Here is a 20,151-nt window from a genome sequence, read left to right as displayed (position 1 = left end):
CTCTGACCAGGCGTTCAAAGCACTTCATCACTACTGAGGTGAGGGCTACAGGGCGATAGTCATTGAGAGAAGCAGGGTGGGGTTTCTTCGGGACAGGAACAATGATGGACTCTTTGAAGCAAGTGGGGATCACCGACTGAGATAAAGAGATGTTGAATATCTCAGTGAAAGACACTAAGGAACATGGAAGTCAAATAGAGCAGTAAAGAATCTGAGACTTAACCACGACATCTAACAATAAACAAGAATTCAAAGTCTCTCAAAATTCAGAATTAATGGACCAAAACCCAGGACCATGACACTTTAAATTACACTAACACGTGAGCCTGGTACCCAGGACCATGGACATTTGCTTTGATATGTTTTCTCTAAAGAGAGATGCAAGCTGAACAACTTTTATATATATATATATAACTATTTTTACTTTCAGCTACTTCAATTAGGCTTAAAAATACTTACTGTGGTTTGTGCCATTCTGCATGTAGCTCTGTTACCATAAGCTGACCTTTCAAATGCAGACAGAGTTTCTTCTTGCACAATCACATTCAATTAAGAACTGGAAACATGTTCTTTCTTTGATGTTGTGTCATCATCTGTAATAACTTGCATATTACATAATGCATTATAGCATTATTACATTGCATATCACTTTCCTTTATGGTTTCTCTTTTGTTGTCTATTTTTATTTCATCCACGTTCTGTATCCTGCAGTGTATTTTGATGATATGTTGTTTATGTCCATCTCCACTGCAATTATTGGACTCTCAACAATTTGTATTATTTTTGTAGCCACAGTTTCCGGCCAGTTGCATTACAAAGTGATTCAGCTACAATAGTGTGTAAGCAAGTATAAGGAAAACATGTAGTACTTGAAAAACAAAACAGTTTTATATAATTGAGTCACTATTATCTATAGCTGTTTAAAGGAATAGAATGAAAATGGTAGAGCTTGTTTAATCAGTCTAATATCACAGGGGAGAATGTTGTAAAGGGTTGGTGAAGACAGATGGCACACAGTCCCCTCTGATTTATAACCCTGTCCTCAGGACAACCAGAAACTAGTGAGACGGCCTGAGAGGTTTCACATGGGTAGAAATTTTGAAGCGCATGCAGCGTATTCTCCCCATGCCTCTAAATGCATTCCTGCATGTTTAAGCCATAATCTACAGCAGGTTTTTATAATATTTCTTAAGTTAAAAAAGACTGACCAAATTACTTTGTTTTGAACTGAAATTGTTTTCTTATTGTTCTATTGGTGATTTTTGTGTATTAAAAAATAATATCCTGGCAACAGTATCGATTGGAAAACACTGTAAATGCTGTTTTAGGCAACTGTCAGCTAGCCAAATGTTTAACAAATAATTAAGACACTGCAGCCAGTGGATTATTAAAATTTATTTCAATATGCAAGATCTCAGTTTTGAATGCTTGATTTCTCAACCCCCCCCCCTTTTAACATCTTTTTAAAAATGGTATCCGCTATCCTGTTTGGTGTATTAGCATCTAATTGCCTAAAGGCACTAAAACCTCATACACACACACACACACACACACACACACACACACACACACACACACACACACACACACACACACACACACACACACATATATACACTATGAAAAATATCTTAATATCTTAACTTTTTTGTATTCACTGTCACGTCTACTTTATATAGCCTATAGCACATTTAAACAACAGAAGTTGATCCAAAGTGCATTAAAGACAAACACATTTACATTCCAGATCTCCAAAAACTCAGTTTACGTGAAAAGCTGAAATGTGTTATTCAATGTATTAACACACACAACAAAAAAATCTCAGTGATTTAGTGGTCATTAAATGTTTTCAGAATTATTAATAATGATTCATCTTAGACATCATGCCCTACTGCTTTTATAAGTTAAAAGCATCGGTATTGGCACTGTATTTATTTGTTATCGGATCAACTCCAAAAAGGTTAAAAGATAGCTTTAAAGGAAGCATACTCAATATTCTTCTTTTAGTGAGAATACCGAGTACGGTAGTAAGGTAAAGTATATTCAAGGTATTGAGCAAAAGATATTGCACTAATGAAGCAGATTTAAATGTAAAACCCCAAATTATATATTTATGTGTTTGAAACTTAGATATATAGTTTATTATTTTCTTCATTGTTTTTAATCACAAAGGTTTTGCTATCGTCTTCTGCTGTGAAGCTCAAAATATAGCATTGTTTTTACTGTAAAAGATTTCAACTTTAACGTTACAGGAAAAACACTGTATAGCATTGCTAGGTGCAATAATGAAATTCAAGCATAATTACAAGGTTGTAGATTCATAGTGCATTAATCTAGAACCTGTTATGCTGTCTTTTCACTACAGTACAGTATGATATTCCTTCAATTACCATATTTAATTTGCATGCCTAGTGTTAATATTCTATAAATAACAGTTTAATGCACCCTCATAATAGGACAATTTTACATGTTTTATGTGGCATACTTGTAAGAAGTTCAATCCCTAAATGCACACAGGTTAGCATTCTGTCTAAATTATCTTGAATTATGATAAGTCATTTTCAGTACTGTTGTACTTGCAATAGCTGAAATGATTAGCAGTCCTGAGGCAACTCTTTTATTCCAATTTTATCACATATATATAAGTTTAAATGGGTACAAAGGAGGAAGCTTTTACGTCCCAGGTCTCACGAGGTTTAAAATTGTTCTGTATGACAGACAAAAGCATGATAGGGACAACACCATTTTGATTTGTTGCTTTGATCAGTGAAGCAGGCGAGAGCGTTCAATTAAATATTTTACTTTGACATCTATCAGCAAAATGTAGTCCCAGGACTGTAGGCCATCATACACCAGATTCTTTTACAAGAGAAGATCTTCTAATGACAAGAAAGACATAATGGTTCTCTTATTGTCATCACACTTCATATGGCAGCTGAATGTACTGTCTTACTTCTAGTTTTATCACAGATATTATTTATTCAGCCTCGCCTCAGACTGTAAGTCTTTTAAAATGACTTATCTGTATTGGTGCTAGCTCCACATTTTTGGATATGATGCACGCTTGCAGATGCAGAATCCTCCACTCTGCCAGCAATCACTATACCACTTGAATACCATTTAGAATAACACTTTGTTATGCAAATACATTGCCAGATGGCTTAAGATCTTTTCCTATTTGAGTCCTACATGATAGCAATATTAACACCTAAAGAACAGTGTTTGAATCTATGATCAAACTCCTCTACCCTTTTTTTCCTGTTTTGTACTCAATATATATTATTCATGCATTTGTAATCATACAATCATGATGCTAATGCAGTTCCAAGATATTTGCACCATCATTAAAAAATGAAGGTGTCCATATGTAAATAGGCTGTAGGTTCTGTAAAATATCATTCAGGAAGAGAAGAAAGAAAGAAAAGTGCTAACCTTTGTGTGCTCTCGCTGCAACAAAGCTGTGCCAAGCTGAGGTTTTATCAAGCAGAGTTGAGGTCAGAGAAGTGTTGCAAAATAGTTTCTCAGTCAGTGTGAGAACGAACTGAGAGACATATATATAAATATATATACATAAATATACAAAATTTGTATAAAAATGTAAATGTAATTCTATGAAAGAAAAGGTTCATGTTAATGTTTGACTAGGATCATAACCATATGGACAACAGACATGACATGGAATCAAGAGAACACAATATAAAACAACGGCAAGATCCAAGAAGAAAGCACTGACAACACACACAACCAAGATACTCGTTTTTGTAAAAGCACTATAGTAAACACAAAAGTTACTATAAAGTTATTGAACAATAATCAGTGAAACATAGGCAGTGCAGTAACATAGAACAAAAAAATGAATGTATAAACAGGTAAAACATTTAGCATTTGGCCATACCGCTGGCATCTCAGCAGAACCTTAACACTGTTCCATAGGTCACTACACATCCTTGAAATAAGTGGACTTTTAGCTAATAAACTTCTTTGTAAATGCTACATGAGCTCAGAGCTCTAACAGCAGTCCAAAAGAGTGGGCAGAGCACCTACTTCTCTGTTTAGATTATGTTTATGTGGGCTGAGTAGAAATAAAAATTACACTATTAAATGAATGACACTATAAAACCCTGACTTCTGTGAACAGCTGCAAATAAATGCGGCAGTAAATAGAAGAATTGATTTTATTCTGTTTGTCTGGAACAGTCAAGTCTCTTCCTAAATCACAAAATTGAACCTGAAAAGAATTGGATGTTTCTGAGTGAATGGTTAATTTTCTGGATGTCAAGCTAGTGTCAGTTGCTAAATACTGTTGAACCCTCCAAGATATTTAGGGGGGGTTGTTTGTTTTTTCCATTAAAGACAAAAAAGCATGCCTTTTGTGGACAAAGTCTGTCATGTTCTAATTTATCTACATAAGTGCACTTAAATGCTTCTTCTTCTTTCGCTCCTCCACATGGTTTTGAATGAGGCGCTCACGGGGCTGTGGCTCCCCACACTCCCTAGCAGATCATTACATGGAGAAACCTTTGGAATGCAAGCATGCTGATCCACACAGGTATGCACACAGGTGTACACACGGGTATTCACAGACGCGGACTACACCTTTCTTGGCTGCTGCCTCAAAGCACATTCTGCGCTGTCTATCTTGCGTGCTGCACAATATCGTTTATTATTTAGTATCTACTGATATCTACTGCTAGCTAGTGATGTGCGATACCACTGATTTCCTTTCCGATCCGATACCAAGTAATATTCAGGGTGGTATCGACGATACTGATCCGATACCGATACTTTGTACAAAACGGATTTTATTTATTGTATCTCAAATTATAGCGTCATAATGATTACAGGACATCAGAATACCTTCTTCTTATCACTTAATAATGCAGAGTTCATCATATAGAAATAAAAAAACTAAAGTTGTGTGCTATTTGAACACCTTGCCTGCCTGGAGGACTAAAGGACTCCGTGAGAGACTCTCACCCTAGCAGCACCTGTCCCTCTCCTCCTCTTCAGTTCGCCTCAACATACGCTCGTCATATTTTGTGATATGATTTACTCTGTGTTTGACAAGGTTAGTGATGTTGCCACAACCATACATGCCAACCCTCCCGATTTTTCCGGGAGAATCCCACCTTTCTCCAGATTTTCCACCCGGACAACAAAGTTGAAAAATCATATCGCAGAATTCATAGCGCGGCCCAGCCAATTCCAGTTTCCAACAATGACGGCAGCGACTAAGTTTTAATATCACTCTTATTTCTCTTTCTGGGTCGCAAAAAAACTTTTAACATATTTTCAGGTGAGAATGTAGCTGTGTAAACTTCAAATATCTGAGCCGACCGACACATCGTCTTCAAACCCCCGCGGTCTTTCACCACTCGGGTTAAACATGATGTACAAGTCACTTTGATAACTTAAAAATGTTCTTGTTTGGCTTTTTCAGTGTTTTATTTGTTCGTGAGTAAATCGATTTGGCTGAGATTAAAGTTATTAGATTAGATTAAATTAAATTAAACTTTATTATTCCCTCGGAAGGGTTCCTCCGGGGTTTTCACACAGCTGAATAAACGTCAAACAGAAAACTGATTAAACAGAAGAGTTTACGTCAGTGTCCGGTTATATTTTAGACAGCAAGGAGCAGACGGCAGAGTTTCACTCCACCGAGGGCGCTCGTGACGTACTATCCGGCTTTCTTTAGACCGCGAAGGCCGGTCCTCAGGTGGAAGCAGCCTCTGAATTTGGACACCCCCGCTGTTTCCGGGCCGGCCAATAATAACGGTGACATTTAACGTATTTTATCCGATAAATAAACCCTGTAAAATATATTTATCCGCCCAAACAGCCCTTTTGAATGTCTCCCTAATTCTGAGGTCTCAAGGTTGGCAAGTATGGCCACAACACCTCACTTTTTTTGCCACATTTATTGCAAACCACGGCTCAGCTGTTTGTGGAGGTAAAATACATCCGCACAATTACGCTCAGACATTGTTGTGAGTGCGCACGCCAAGGGGCTGCGAGACATTTATACAGCCGTATTTCGCACATGACTATGAAAGGCGGAAGAGGAAGTAGTTCCTTTGAATGTAGGCAATCCGAATGTTATAGTTTCTTTCCACTGTGTTCCTGTTAATGATAAACTACAAATTTACTCTAAATTACTAAAATATCGATATTTTAATGTGAGAATCGATTCTAGAACATAAATGATTGGTATCGGAGGAATCGATATTTCAGGATCGATCCGCACATCACTACTGCTAGCTAGTTTATTGTGATGGTGCTGTTTTTTTTATTATGTTGCTCTTTGTTGTTTGCTTTCTCTTCTGTTTTTTTTCACCATACAGGTGATCCAGGTGTTTTATTTTTTTTGTTTGTTTTTTTTTCTTTCTTCCCCCCTTCTCACCGTCTCTTCTCCCCTTTGGTTTTCTTTCTCTCCCTCTCTTTCTTTCATTCTTTCTCCCTGTCCTATCCCCCAGTCATGTCTGTCCCGTTTGTAGCAACTGAAAATAAAATAAATTCATAATTATAATAAAGGTCAATCAAATGGACCAATATGGCAAGGCCATGATGATCCACTTGGTAAAATAAATCCGCTTGGCATCTTTCTTGGCCTTAAGACAACAATTCTGATGGCTATAGATCCAAACGGGACACAAAAAAAAAAAAAAAAAAAAAAAAGAATGAGGCGCTCATTAGCATTTTATACTCCAACCGCTGCTGCCCCTTGAGGTGGTGGAACACATAGGCTCATATTATTTGCTCACTGTCAGCTGAGACTTCATTAAAAATCTAATTACAGATTTTAATTATAATCCTTGGATTATAGTTTTACATTATCACTTTAATAATCATATTCACTTAACTCTGTGTTAACATGTCATCAGAGAAGGAACTCGGAGTATCTGATAAATACAAAGACAGTAGCCTACTTTTGAATAATATACACTGTATGTGTACAGCCAAAAAAACCCTTTAATAAATCTGTTGAGGAAATAATATTTTAAAATGTGTCAAATAGTTAGATGAAACTGATTAAAATTACAAAAGGTGACATCTCTGTTTTTAAATAACCAAATATTTTCTTTTTGAACTGTGTGACATGTTCAGCCATTGTTATTCTTGTTATTCTTATTCTCACTTATATCATGTATAAGCACAGAAGCCTATAAGTGAGTTAATAATGTTATAAGGCTGCAAGTGCAGTGCTGTTAAACTAAGTATCCCCCCACACACACACCCTGATTGTTGATTTAAAACATGCAAGTGTGACAAATATGTAAAGAAAAAAAAAAGAAATACAAAATCAGGAAGGGGGCAAGTACTTTTTCACAGCATTGTAAATAGCACCAAGTGGATAATGACTGTTTATCCAGCAGATTTACTGAGAGAAAATAAATAAATCCAAAGGTAGAATTTGCTGTGAATGTAGTTTACTGAAAGTTATACTAAGCAATGCTGTGTCCGCGCCTAACATGAGGGTAGTCTCCTGTGAGACAGTCAGCGGCTGGCTGTAACCACTAATTTCCCCTATCGTGCCACGAGTGTGTCGGCCTCTAATGTGATGAAACCAGCCGAGTGCAGAACACTGTATCAAACTGGCAGCGTGCCAGAGATAACACAGTTAGGGCAGCTGAGACGCTTACCCCTGTTGCAGAATCTCTTAAGAAAAGTTAAACACACCCTACATTTTTACACAGAGACAGCCAATCATGCTGATAACAGCTGAGACCTTAACACTGTTGCATATTCTGAGGCAAAATTAGAGAATAAAGCAGCTGAGGCATGGAGACACCTGGGTTCTTAGGGCAGAGTCTGCCTAATCTCTAGGTAGCTTTGCCAAAAGGGTTATAGATGATCTAACTGGGCATCTAAATGGAGTGCAGTTATGAGGGTTTTTTAAAAGCAAAAACAACATATAACAGTAACTCAAGGTATAGACGTTAGCCTTTTTAAAAATGAATTCTATGCCAGGTTGGACAACTTTCATCTGAGGTGATGTCCAGAATCCCAAAATCTCATCTTTTTATGACTTTCTAACTTTTAGCATTTTTCTGATACAATTTGTAATACAAAAAAAATTACAGCTTTAATCTTTTTTATTTGAAAAAAAATATATAGACATCACATGCTATAACAGCGATCAATAGTTGACTTATTTCCGTTACAGCGTTACACCTGTGCGGCTCTTAATTAAGCAATCAACTCAGTCTACAACCTCTATCTAATGAATGACTTGCTATTTTTCTGTCTAAAACCATGATTATGCAAGTGTGGTTTCAATCACTCGGTTCCCCCTTTGCTTTGCTGATACTTAATTTGTATGCAGCCACTTACATTGCTTGCCCCTAGCAGAGCAGAGGTCCATATAATGGTTTATTCCAAGAGAGCTGTTTTGAATATTTCAAAGGGATGCAACAAAACCCAGAGAAAATTCGGATCTGTACAGATGGATTAATCAATGCTTTGGTAGCTCACAAAGGAAGCCTGCATTAAGTTCAAAGGGGGAAACTTGTTAGCCAAACACACATGGGGGATGCTGTATTATCTCTAACTTCTCCTGAGCTGCAGTCTATGCTTCAGGTATTGACATTTTTATGGACTCTTGTTATCGATCTGTGTGAAATGTAGAGTGTTTAATTAAAGAACAAAGTTATAATAAAAAGGAAAGGCAGTTCACATTTACGTTTGTCTTTGTTTTCGTTGCCCTGAAGTGCTAAAAGTGGAGTATAAAACAAGGACATATATCTCTTTTTGGTTGTATCCTCCTCTGAGACGCCCCTCTCAGAGTTTAACTGAGATCTTGTGCTTAATTATGCATGTAAAATGTTGTCAGAGGAGTTATCCCCAAAGTATATGATCCAGCTTTTCCCCTGTCACCGGTGAAACATAGGATCTATTAATTATTCTAAAACGATTTCTGCCACAGAAGTATTCACTCTAATAAATGACTATTGTTATGACACATTCAGGAAAAAAATGAAAGCGTGGTCAAATATCAAGTAAAGGATCTCTCTGTTTTCTTTTTTTCATTAGAACAGGTATTGTAAGATGCAAAGCTAGAATAAATTAGCTCAATAAGATTTTAAAGTAACTTTTGATTGATGCAAGATGATTTCACTCTGGTTGGTGTTGTGAATGACTAAAGCACATATCACCAGAAATTAATTTGAGAGGATCCTTTCATTTCATTGATCTGTATTCCTCGGCTGACATTTCTGTCTTAGCGAGCTAAATTTTCAGGCTCAGAATGAAGAAGTGGTTATTCTGAGAATTTATCTCTGCTACAGTTAATTTAGCTTCCTTTCAGACCAATATGAGGATGCTTCATACACTGTTAGAATGTTGGAATTAATGTTGTTAAATATTAGAATTGATATTGGAAACAGGGTGTGGTGTGGTGTGATTGCAATTATCAGTGAGAGTGTCAGAACACCTGCACTCTCACTAATATCGTTAAAGTTGTCATATAAAAACATTTTAACAGAAATACTGGCTCTCATATTTTTTTAAATGTTATCTTAGTATGTGACAAATCTGTGCCTCATGTTTTTAATCATTCCCAAAGAATAAAAGAAAAGCTTTACATTCAAAGAAAATATCATCCTACGCTCATTTTAAGTGCAATTCATGTGTATTGTAGTCATTTCAAAGGGTATGACAGCTTTAGAACTTATGCATGAAGCTCATAAACAAGATTGTGGCGTACCTATGGCGCAGTCAGATTTAGTACTCCAAACACGTCATACTGGAGCACAACAAGGCTGCCTAGCCTGAATGCTTAATTTGTGGCCAGTGGGATGCTTTATCCAGAGATATAAACAAGTGCAGGCCCTATTGCATGCACTGTCACGTGGGGCAAGCATGGGCTGAATTGTTAAACAGTATATGGAGCCTCCTTGTTAACCTCCAGAGCCAGATTCCAAGCGTTCATTCAAGAAAGACCCCAGACTTTGAAAATCAAGTTATGCATAGTAATTGAAATCCTAAGTCCAAGGATCTGGGTAGAAATATAGATTATGTTTCTTCTTTAGTTTTCTTTCTTAGAAACACAACAACAAGGCCCTGTAAATTCAAATGAGATGAACAAAACAACAAATAACAAATTAATAAGACACGACTTTCACTTGAGCATCCAGTTTAAAAAAAAAAAAAGATAAAACCTGTCTTGTCTTAACCTTTGTGTCACATTTACAAATTAATGCACTCTGCATGACTGCATGGCCTGTAGTATTTCACTGAAGAGTAAAATACCAGTGGTTCAAGATAATGGGCAGAATGGGAGGCATAAAAAAATATCACTCCCGGAAAAGAAAGTAAAAAGTTAGAGCCTCCAATATGAAACTCACTGATGTTTGCACAGTTTCAGGATTTAGTATGTTTTAAATATCCACTCCTTGTTCCATGAAATCATGTGTTTATTTACTTTATAGGGATAAATATAAGACATAAGCATGGAAAGCTAATAAATAAAGCAGTCTTTTTCAATTCATGAAAAACTTACCAACACATCACACAGCCTACAGCCTACAAACAAGTATTGTTATCATTTTGCATCATTATTACTATGTGACTATAATACAATACAATAGAAATCATCCCAGCACTAATACATGTATTTTTACGTTTAAACATTAGATTTATTGTCAGTTGAGTTCTGTTAAGCTCGACGTATTGATCTTCAGAAGTAAGAAGGACAGCTGTCCAAAGAAGGATTTATAAAAGAAGACCGCATGGTCTCTACAGACACACATCTTGACTCACAGTGATAGAAAACCCTAACATCACACTGAAGGGTAACGTAGCTAAAGTCATTAAATAAAATGTCCTTTTAAGAAGTTTTCAGAGATTTGAGCAGGCCAATTGAAGTGAAAGCGGTTGTCATTTCTGGGACATTCTGTTGAGCCAACAAGGTGACAGATAAAGTCTCAATTAAAGATAACATCCATCAAGTCCTATCAGTCTTTAAATGCTATTGCATCACAGGCTAACTGACAATTTCTGAGAGGAGAGGGCTCCAGTATAAAACACACTAAATTATTCAGTCTGCAGATCACATAAGCCGAGTTCTATACAGTTTTAGCACATGCCTGACTACTGATGTTGAAATTGCTTAGAGATCCATTATTTTCTTTGGGTTTTAACTGGATTAAAACTGTAACATTTACAAAGCAGAAGGGCACTCTGAGAATGCATCCTCCATGAAGGCCAAAGGCAAGGCCAAGGCCAACACTGTTTTAGAGTTGGGGGAAAAAAACTCCACTAAGATTTAATGGGTTCGTTTGCCTCTGTCCCAGCTCTTATTGAGTTTCATGAAATTCAGTTTGGTAATCTTTCTGCAATTCTTCTGATACACCGAGAAACAACTAACCCAACAGCAATGATAACATACCGGTGCTTTTTTGTTTGTTTTTAACACATAATGGCAGTACAGACAGCTAGATGGCTAGATTGATAGATATTTTACATTTCACTGGTTCATTTTGAGAATGACAGACGTGTATAGTGTTACGACATTCTTGGACAACCTGTTTGGCTGATGGGAGAGTGTCTGCTGTGCTGTCTGGCTCTGCATGACATCATTCACACAAATGTTCCCTGCCAGTGGTGGAGTGTGCAGGTTTTCAATCAAATCAAACCTCACCCACTAATTTTACTAATCAGCATGTCTTCAACCAGACAGAGAAGAACAAATCAGCTGGTGTTGAATTTGGCTTGAATTGAAACCTGCATATCTTCCAGGGTGCAGGACTGGACCCCATTGGCATAGAGGAAGCATGGCAACACACCTCAGTGATCCATGGCGTATCCTTGTACAATGGCTCCACTGAATGTTACATTTGGTGCATTAAATTAATTTCTTGGCTGTCTCCCACGACTCTGATGGTGCTGTTTGATGGGTGTAAACTGACGTCTGTGTGTTAAGAACCTGTGAGGATTTACACTCAACCATTTCATCCACTACAATGTAAATTTGAAAAAGAAAATGTTTTAAGTTTCTTTAAAATAAAAGAATTTTAAGGATATCAGTTTCATTTGATTTTTTATTTTGCTTGAAATATTAATTATTTTTAATTTATCTAGAAAAATAATCTCTGAAAGTGATCTGTGAATCTGTGAAGCTCTGTAGAATTAGCAGAGTTTTTTTAAACATATTTCTGAAAGGTGGACTTGATTTATTTTTTTTATTTGATTCATCAGCTGTATCTTAACCTCCTAGGACCTGGCGTCCACATATGTGGACATCACATTTTGGGTTATTTAGACCAAAATACTCAAATTTGCTCTGCAAGTGCCTGATATCCACTTATGAGGACATTATACTGCTACTGTTCTATCAAAATTTTAAACGAATATACTCATTTGTGGCTCTCATTTTTCTTAGAAACAAAAATCAGGTAAAAAAAAAAAAAAAATCTGTCACTTCTTTGTTTTTACATTCATTGGGCCCCAATCGGCCCAAATATCAAAGAGAAATTAAAAATGCATGCTGTGGAAGAGTTCGGGTCTTAGGAGGTTAAAGGAGACTACAAGGTTGAAGTCATTGTAGTCCAGTGTGTACTGAGAGTGTCTCTCAGTATGCGATTGTTGTTCTAGTGGTGGTGAAATATTGAGGATATTTTTATAGTTAAAGTATAAAAGCTTTATAGCTTCAACTCTTTCAGGACTGTTGAAGTAGCATCTGTTGTACTTTTTATTCACCTTAACTGTCTTAGAAATCTGTCCTTGCCTAGAAAACCTTCATGTTGTGCAAGGTGTTATATACTATGTGTCTTGTCTGTGTGTACTCACCTGAACATTTATCCCCCTTTGCCTTCAGAATTTGCTTAATTCTTCATAGCATAGTATCAAAATGTTCTTTGAGTTATCCCTCAGAAACCTTGATCCATATTGGCATGATAGCATCACATAGTTGCTACAGATTTATTGGCTGTACATTCATTATGTGAATCACTTGTTCAACTATATGCCGATAGTTCTGTACTGGATTAAGATCTGGTGACTTAGAGAATGAATCATGAATAAATTGTCAAGTTCAGGAAGTCACTTGAACATGAAGTTTACATTTGGTCAAACATCACCAGCTGCTAGCATCTCCTTCTTCGTAGCCTGGTTATATTCAACAGTGCAGCATTCTCAATATCGGTGAAACAAGTTTTTAATTTCCACCTTTAGTACGAACAGTTTTCTTGCATATTTTGTACAGTACTGTGCTTTGATTAAGGCTGTGGCTCCCTATTTATGTACTGAATTGTCAATGGACACTGACATTCAGCTCTTGCTCTCCGACATGCCTGTGTTGTGTTGTTGTGGTATGCACTAGGAAGTGGAAACGCATGGCATCGGTAGAGCAATGATGCAACATAAGGTTTTTCTAACACGTAAAGATTTGTACCGGTGTTATCGCTAATGATCTGATGCCTATATATTTATTTAATAAATAAATATATAGGCTGACGAGGCGCCACCAGATGTCACATCACAAAAAGTATAATTCAACTGCTTTACAAGAAAAAAATTAATTAACAATATTCCTGCAGAACCATTATATGTAATCACTGGTTATTGTTATGAGCAGGAGCTTGCTGGTGCCACAGAATAATTACTGGGGAAAGTATCACTTATCTAGGTGCCCTGCTATCTATAAAGTGCAGGTAATTCATAACCATCAAGCTGAAAGTACATAGTTTTTATTGCTAGTGTTAGAACGTGAGCACTACTCAAGTACATAGCAAAGGTTTATATAATTCATGACTTAGTATTTTGACTTTATTTGAACTCAGTATTTATTCTCTCAGTAATGTGTTTTTTGTTTCATAACTGTTCTTTTGTATTAAAAAACAAACAGTGTGTTTCTTGAAAATCTAATAGTAGAAATGTTATCCTGAGGCAACTACTCTCTTGCAATCCCTTGACGTTAGCCCCAGTCTGACAGGCATGTAAAATATCTGTTTACATTATAAGTTGACAACAGTATGCTGACATCTCCATTTCCCATGTGACCACACGAAATAACCCTGTCAAAAGTATATTGCAGTCCATACTTATGACATTTTGTTCTCTTCAGTTGTACAAGGTCATCGGGGTGAGGCTCTAAACATGCTCTGCGGTGAGATGCCTTTGGTGAAACTTTAATAAAGCCTACAATCATTGATAGTGACTACAGTTTCCAGGCACATTTTTATCATGTTCAGGGAATAAATGGAAAAAGGAAATCTATTTCTGCTTAAGTCTAAGCGAGTATGGACCACTTATTCAACTCATGCACAAAAAGGAAAAAATAAAAATCTCCCCTAACAGCATTCAGTTCTGTGAGCTTTCAGTCAGCGTGTATTAGATTTATCACTTTCTTGTCCCTACACCTTCTTGATGCCTCCAGAGTACAGCTACATTGGTATGGGAGGGGAGGCCTAAGCTGTAACTATGACATCTTTCTTGGTGCATTATCTTCACACTCAATCTCCTTGGGGTAGATGGAGTGCACAGAGGAAGTGCTTCCACCAGTTAAGTCCTAACATGTAACCAGACATTGCTTTTAGGGGTCGGCTGTTAACAGGGTTGACAATGCTCTTTTATAGCCTTCAGATTGAATATTCCCCGAGTCTCCCACAGCAGAGGCCATGTCATTACAGCTGATAGTTCCATTATTTTTGAAAGAGCTGGCAGGAATTTTTATGCTTTGTATTTTCCCTGCACTTAATGGCTGTCAGTGTTCTTATACTTAGTGTACATACATTCACAAGGACATTTCTGGTTACCACAGCTGGTGTTCTGTGTGGTCTCTGTCTATATTCATATTCAGGTTTTCTAGAATACAACGGACATACAACCCACAGTTTTCTCTGAAAGTAGGAACCCTTAAGGAGGAAGAACAAATATCATGAATGAATAATAAAAATATTATAAAGTGTCACATGACCTCAGAATTGAATTCAATATTCTGAGGTACAATTGAAGACAGCCTCAATCCTGGTAGAATAGTTGATACAGTTCTACAGATCCAGATAGCAACTGTAATGTTGCAGCGCACCTGCAAACCACTTTGCAACTCATCTCCAGCCCACTTTCTTTAATGTTGTAACTTAACCATGTTAATTAAGCTTAAAAATGTTCTTGCTACCGACCTATAATCAACTAACTTAGGCTTTGAACCCATAACTGCAGTGTTAGTCTTGGGTTACCACAGAGAAGCACTGTATAAGTATCCTGCAGGTTGAGGAAAAAGGTCAACCTATGAATGTGTGTCAAAACTATGAGTAAAGATATGATTAACTATGCTGGGTGTTTTGCTCTTGGGCTATATGAGTTACGATTGGGTTGTTTCATAAATAACAGAAGTCCATGTTTAAGGATGGAGTAGACAATACACTGTGCCAAATGGCCCTGAGTTTCCCTTGTTGCCTCCTCTCTACTACTTCAGTCCTCCTCTTCTCTGCTCCAAATTACTTCCTGGAGGAGTAGAGGGGGGAAAAACTGCAGGATCCATCTCTGCTGGGTTCCTCTCTAATCTGTGAAATCAGCACAGGAGGAATGATTTAAAAGAAAAAGTACCCTCTCCCTGGCATAGTAGAAAAAAACAAACTACATTTCATCATGCAAGCCGACAATATCAGCTCATCCATCAACTGAAACTGATTTTTGTCTTTATTCAGTTATGTAAAGAGGAAAAAAGTGATGGAATGTGATGAAATTAAAAATGCAAAGAGTACGTAGAGAAAGAAGTGGGCATATTAGAGGAATGTGTAGGAACATAATAGAATGAAAACACAAATTTACACATCTGGCAGTGTACAAATTAGTTACAGGTCCTTGATGATGATGATACATAGTGAATGAGACTGTTTTTCCTTATAGGACTAGAAGGAATGTAAAGCAGCATAATTGTAAACAAAGTATTTCCAAATATTGCCTAAAAATACAAATTTGAAAAAAGATCATAGTCCTCTGGTTACAGTAAATAAATGAATAAATAGAGGGCTGAGGGTTTATTTATACTCTTTCTGTGTCATTTGTGACTTTCACAGAGGTATTTCCTCTTTTCTTTCTTTTACAAAGTTTAATTGAGGATGTTTGTACAGTATGTGTCTATACTGGAAACAGGACTATATAATTATAGCTAATATAAGGAGCTCTCTTATACACCAAATAGACCTTTTAAAGCCTTTTTAATGAGATCCATAACAAGTACAATTACATGTATTAATTGGCTCCATGTAAGAATAAATGAGAATGACAGCGTAATTAAAAACTATGGTGTTAATTTCCCTAAAGATAATGTACTATACGGTACATTCAAAGTCATTGATTTAATTGCTGAAATTATCTTCAGGCAGTTTTGCTGCTCTCACCTTAAAAGGTTACATGTGTGCAAGAAACCCTGAACAGAATATATTCAAGAAATATCAGGTTTTAAAATTACAAAAAGTGAAGAGAAATACACATTTTCCAGGTAAAAAAAATATATTTGGAAACCTAGATTCAGATTGCTAATGAAAATATCATCTTTTATTGATGCCATATACTCAATATTTAGAGTATCTGTTGAATTGTTCACGTAGGCATTAAAAAAATATCACGATCCAAGAAACAGCATGCTTAAAAGGCAGGACCGAGCACATTCTGTTCGTGATTAGTCTGATATCTATCGACTAATCTGTTTGTGTCTACACATTCCACATCATTTCAATTAAAATAACCCAATAGATAAGTAAAAGTAATGAGTTCTTTAGATTTGTGAGAGAGACAAAAGTCCAGCATATAGTGCTGTTTTCAAATTCCCCAAAGCCTCTTATAGAAGAAGAGACAGTCTTTGGAGAATACTATGCAAATCTTTCCACAGCGTGACTAGATCAAAAGTTGGGACTCGTCTGCTGTACGTTGTGAGCAGACTTTAGTGGAGAACAGTGGATAATTAGATAATTAAGCAACAGCTCACGTGATCTGCAGCTGCAGCAGCAAGGGGAGAGCTTTTGTCAAATCAAATTCCCTGAATGTTAATGTTATGCAGTTGTGCCCAGAAACTGCCAATGTTTGTCTGATTATCCACTGTTTATTGCCATGATGGGATTCATTTTTATTGCTACACAATTTCTCCGATATTACTGCAATTATTAACTCCTGGTGAGAAGACATCCGATTTGGACTTCATCAATCGATGAAGTGGCTGATATATATGTCCCACTAGGCACCTTCAGTACATACTACCTGTCTCATTAGAATCATAAACTAGAAAATCAAGTTTTCCAACATATACTTTGTTTTATGAAAGAGTGTCTTTTAACACCAACTGTGGTTTGAACTGTGAAGGTTCTCAGTCATCCAGGTCATCGTAGTCTAAGGAGCTTGGAAAGAAAAGCGTCTGGACTTCTTTAAGTTTCTTGAAGACGTTTCACCTCTCCCAATCCAGTTTTGAGATCCTTTCCCAGACGCCTTAACACCCACTCACATCCTGGGCCATTTGACCTCAGTAAATCACATGATAGGGTGGGGTAGGGTAGGTTTCACAGTGGGTTCATCCGAAACCTTGGTTGTTGGTGACCCACACCCATTTTCACACCTTGGCTCATGTGATTAGGCAGATGATCAATAGTGGGTCCACGACCCTGGGTTTAAATCTGGGACTCTCCACCAATTGGTCTTAGAACTGTAGAAGTTTCTTGGTTGGGAGGTGAAATGTCTTCAAGAAACTTAAAGAAGTCCAGAGGCTTTTCTTTCCAAGCTGCTTAGACTGCTTAATGTATAGGAATTTCTTTTACTTACGTATTAATCACATTATTTTATTGTATGATGCCTTGGTGCCACTGGATTTTAACAAGTCTCACACTCATACAGTAAGAAAAATGGTGGGGGTCTAGTAAGGAAGTTGGGGGAAGCAGACCACTCCACAGGAAGAGTCTTTTGTCTCTTCGAGGGCTCTGGGAGGTAGCAAGGGAGTGTGAACCTTAAGGTGTGAAACGGCTGTGTACTGCCTTTTGTTCCTGGATAAGGTATTTAACTGAGAGCCATGTTAGACTCAGGGAGACTCTGCTGACCGTCTGCCCCGCAGTCATGTAGGCTCTCCACAAGCTTGGTTGTCTGTTCTTTGTGTGTTTTGATTAAAGAATGTTAGCTACTGCTCACCGCTCATCTGCAGGCTTTATTTAAATGGAAAACTTCCACAACACTAACCAAGTAGGTAAATCTAGCCAAGTACTTTTAGTGCCTAAACTTATGTCCAATAAGTTTTTTTTTAAATAAACTGCATCTGAACAAGCAGTTAAAGTAGACGTGAAATACATGTAGGCTTATTTACACCATGGAGCCCTACTCTCATAGATTTAAATCTGTCTGAAGCTGGATTTAAGAAATAACTAATTAAAATTACAGTTTTTACAACATGTTTAGCACCATCTTATGCCAGTACAGAATGTTACGTCACTGGGTTGGTTGATTGGTTGAGGCTAATAGACGTACATTAGTTTATGTTAGCTAGCTAGTAACAGAACTCCTAACTTCATGAAAAACAAGGACACTAAAACCAAAAAGCAGGCTTTTTACTGCCACTGGCTGCAGCAATGAACTTTATGTAAAAAAATTAAGGATACAAAGTCCACTTTCATGCTTTGCATCTATAGCAGTAAGTGGTTATTCACTGTGGCTAGCTGAACTGAAATGGGAAAATCCACCTACTAATGTTACGGTTTGTAGAGCACTTTATGAATGAGGACGGTGTGGAGGAGCTTGTTTGAGCCAGGTGAACACAGCAGCACAAAAAGTAAAAAGTAAGTCTGTGGAATTCAAAAGATAGATCTTCTGCTCAACTGACAGCCAATCAGAGAATCAGATTATCACTTCAGACGTTAATGTAGGTTTCTTCTTTTTTCTGTTTTAATTTTTGTTTTATTACTTCCTGCAGCATGAGTGCCTCTGAATTTATTTAATGTTCACCTTAGGTCATATTAGCTGCTAACAATATGTGTGGAACTTATGTCATTTCATTAATTTGAACAACCAGAATCACTTCAAGGTATCAGTGGTCCTCACAGATTATCTCTCCAGTCATTCTTGTGTGTGTTATGTCTTGTCCTTATATATGTCCATTTGATTTAATGACTAGGGTTTGTTTCAGGATATTTTCAAAGTCTGTTCAGGCTTTCTTCATTTCACATTTCTTTTAAAACTGTAGCTTACTTTACTTCATAATGCATGTAACGTTTTAGTATTTATATCTATGTTATATTTTAATGATTGGTACCCATGTGTAATTAATGCTAGAAAAGATTTGAAGGTCAGAACATGCACTCTTTTCTCTTACTTGGTAGCTGCTACATTTCTCCTAGCATTTTGTGTGCTTAGTCTCTTTCGTCTTCTTTTTATGTTTATGATTGCTGCCACATATTGTTTTTCTTTCTCCTCTGAGCCTTTATACCTAGTTGTATGAGGAAACAATTCTTTCAGCTTGCTCATCATGAAAGTCTTCATATCTGAGCACTTTAGAGAAATGAATTGTTGTGTGGGTGGTTGCGGTACATAATTTTCATTGCTTAAAAATCAATTTGTGTTATAAGGAAGAGTGCATTTTCGTGCATTTTATAGGTACATGGTTGTGATTTAAAAACTGGTCACTGTTATATCTTTTTATGCCTAATAATGTTTTTTCTCCTAAAACACCTGGGGACTGAAATCTTTAGTAAATGACTCAAACAAGAGTAAATGGTGCATTTATTGGGAACCTTTTCAGCTGTGGAGTAATACATATTGGGTACATCAGAATGGCAGCAAAATGGTGTATCTACAATTGACTCAGAGTGTGTGTTTGTTTTTGTGAGGAACGTGTCATCCCCTGAAACAGTACGGTTTACTCAGGTATTGTATCTATTTTTACAGTTTTGGCAACATTAATTACAAAGGAGAGTACATAATGTAGTACAGGGCTGGACTGGACTGGACTGGGACACAAATTTGGCCCTGACATTTCTGATCACAAGCTTTTAGCAATGGCTCATGGCCAAAACAGCCATTCATTTGACCTGAATCCTTGAATCTCTCCCTTCCTAATTATGTTCCTCCATCTATTTTCTTACCATGTTAATTTCAAATTCTTTGTTTCTTCCTCACTTCTTCCCTCCTGTGAGGCCTGGATACTAGTTGTTGGTGATACTACTGTTCACAGTGTAG

The sequence above is a fragment of the Astatotilapia calliptera genome, chromosome 4 (genome assembly GCF_964374335.1).
Source record: "Astatotilapia calliptera chromosome 4, fAstCal68.1, whole genome shotgun sequence".
Lineage (NCBI taxonomy): Eukaryota > Metazoa > Chordata > Actinopteri > Cichliformes > Cichlidae > Astatotilapia > Astatotilapia calliptera.
This window is presented reverse-complemented; position numbering follows the sequence as displayed.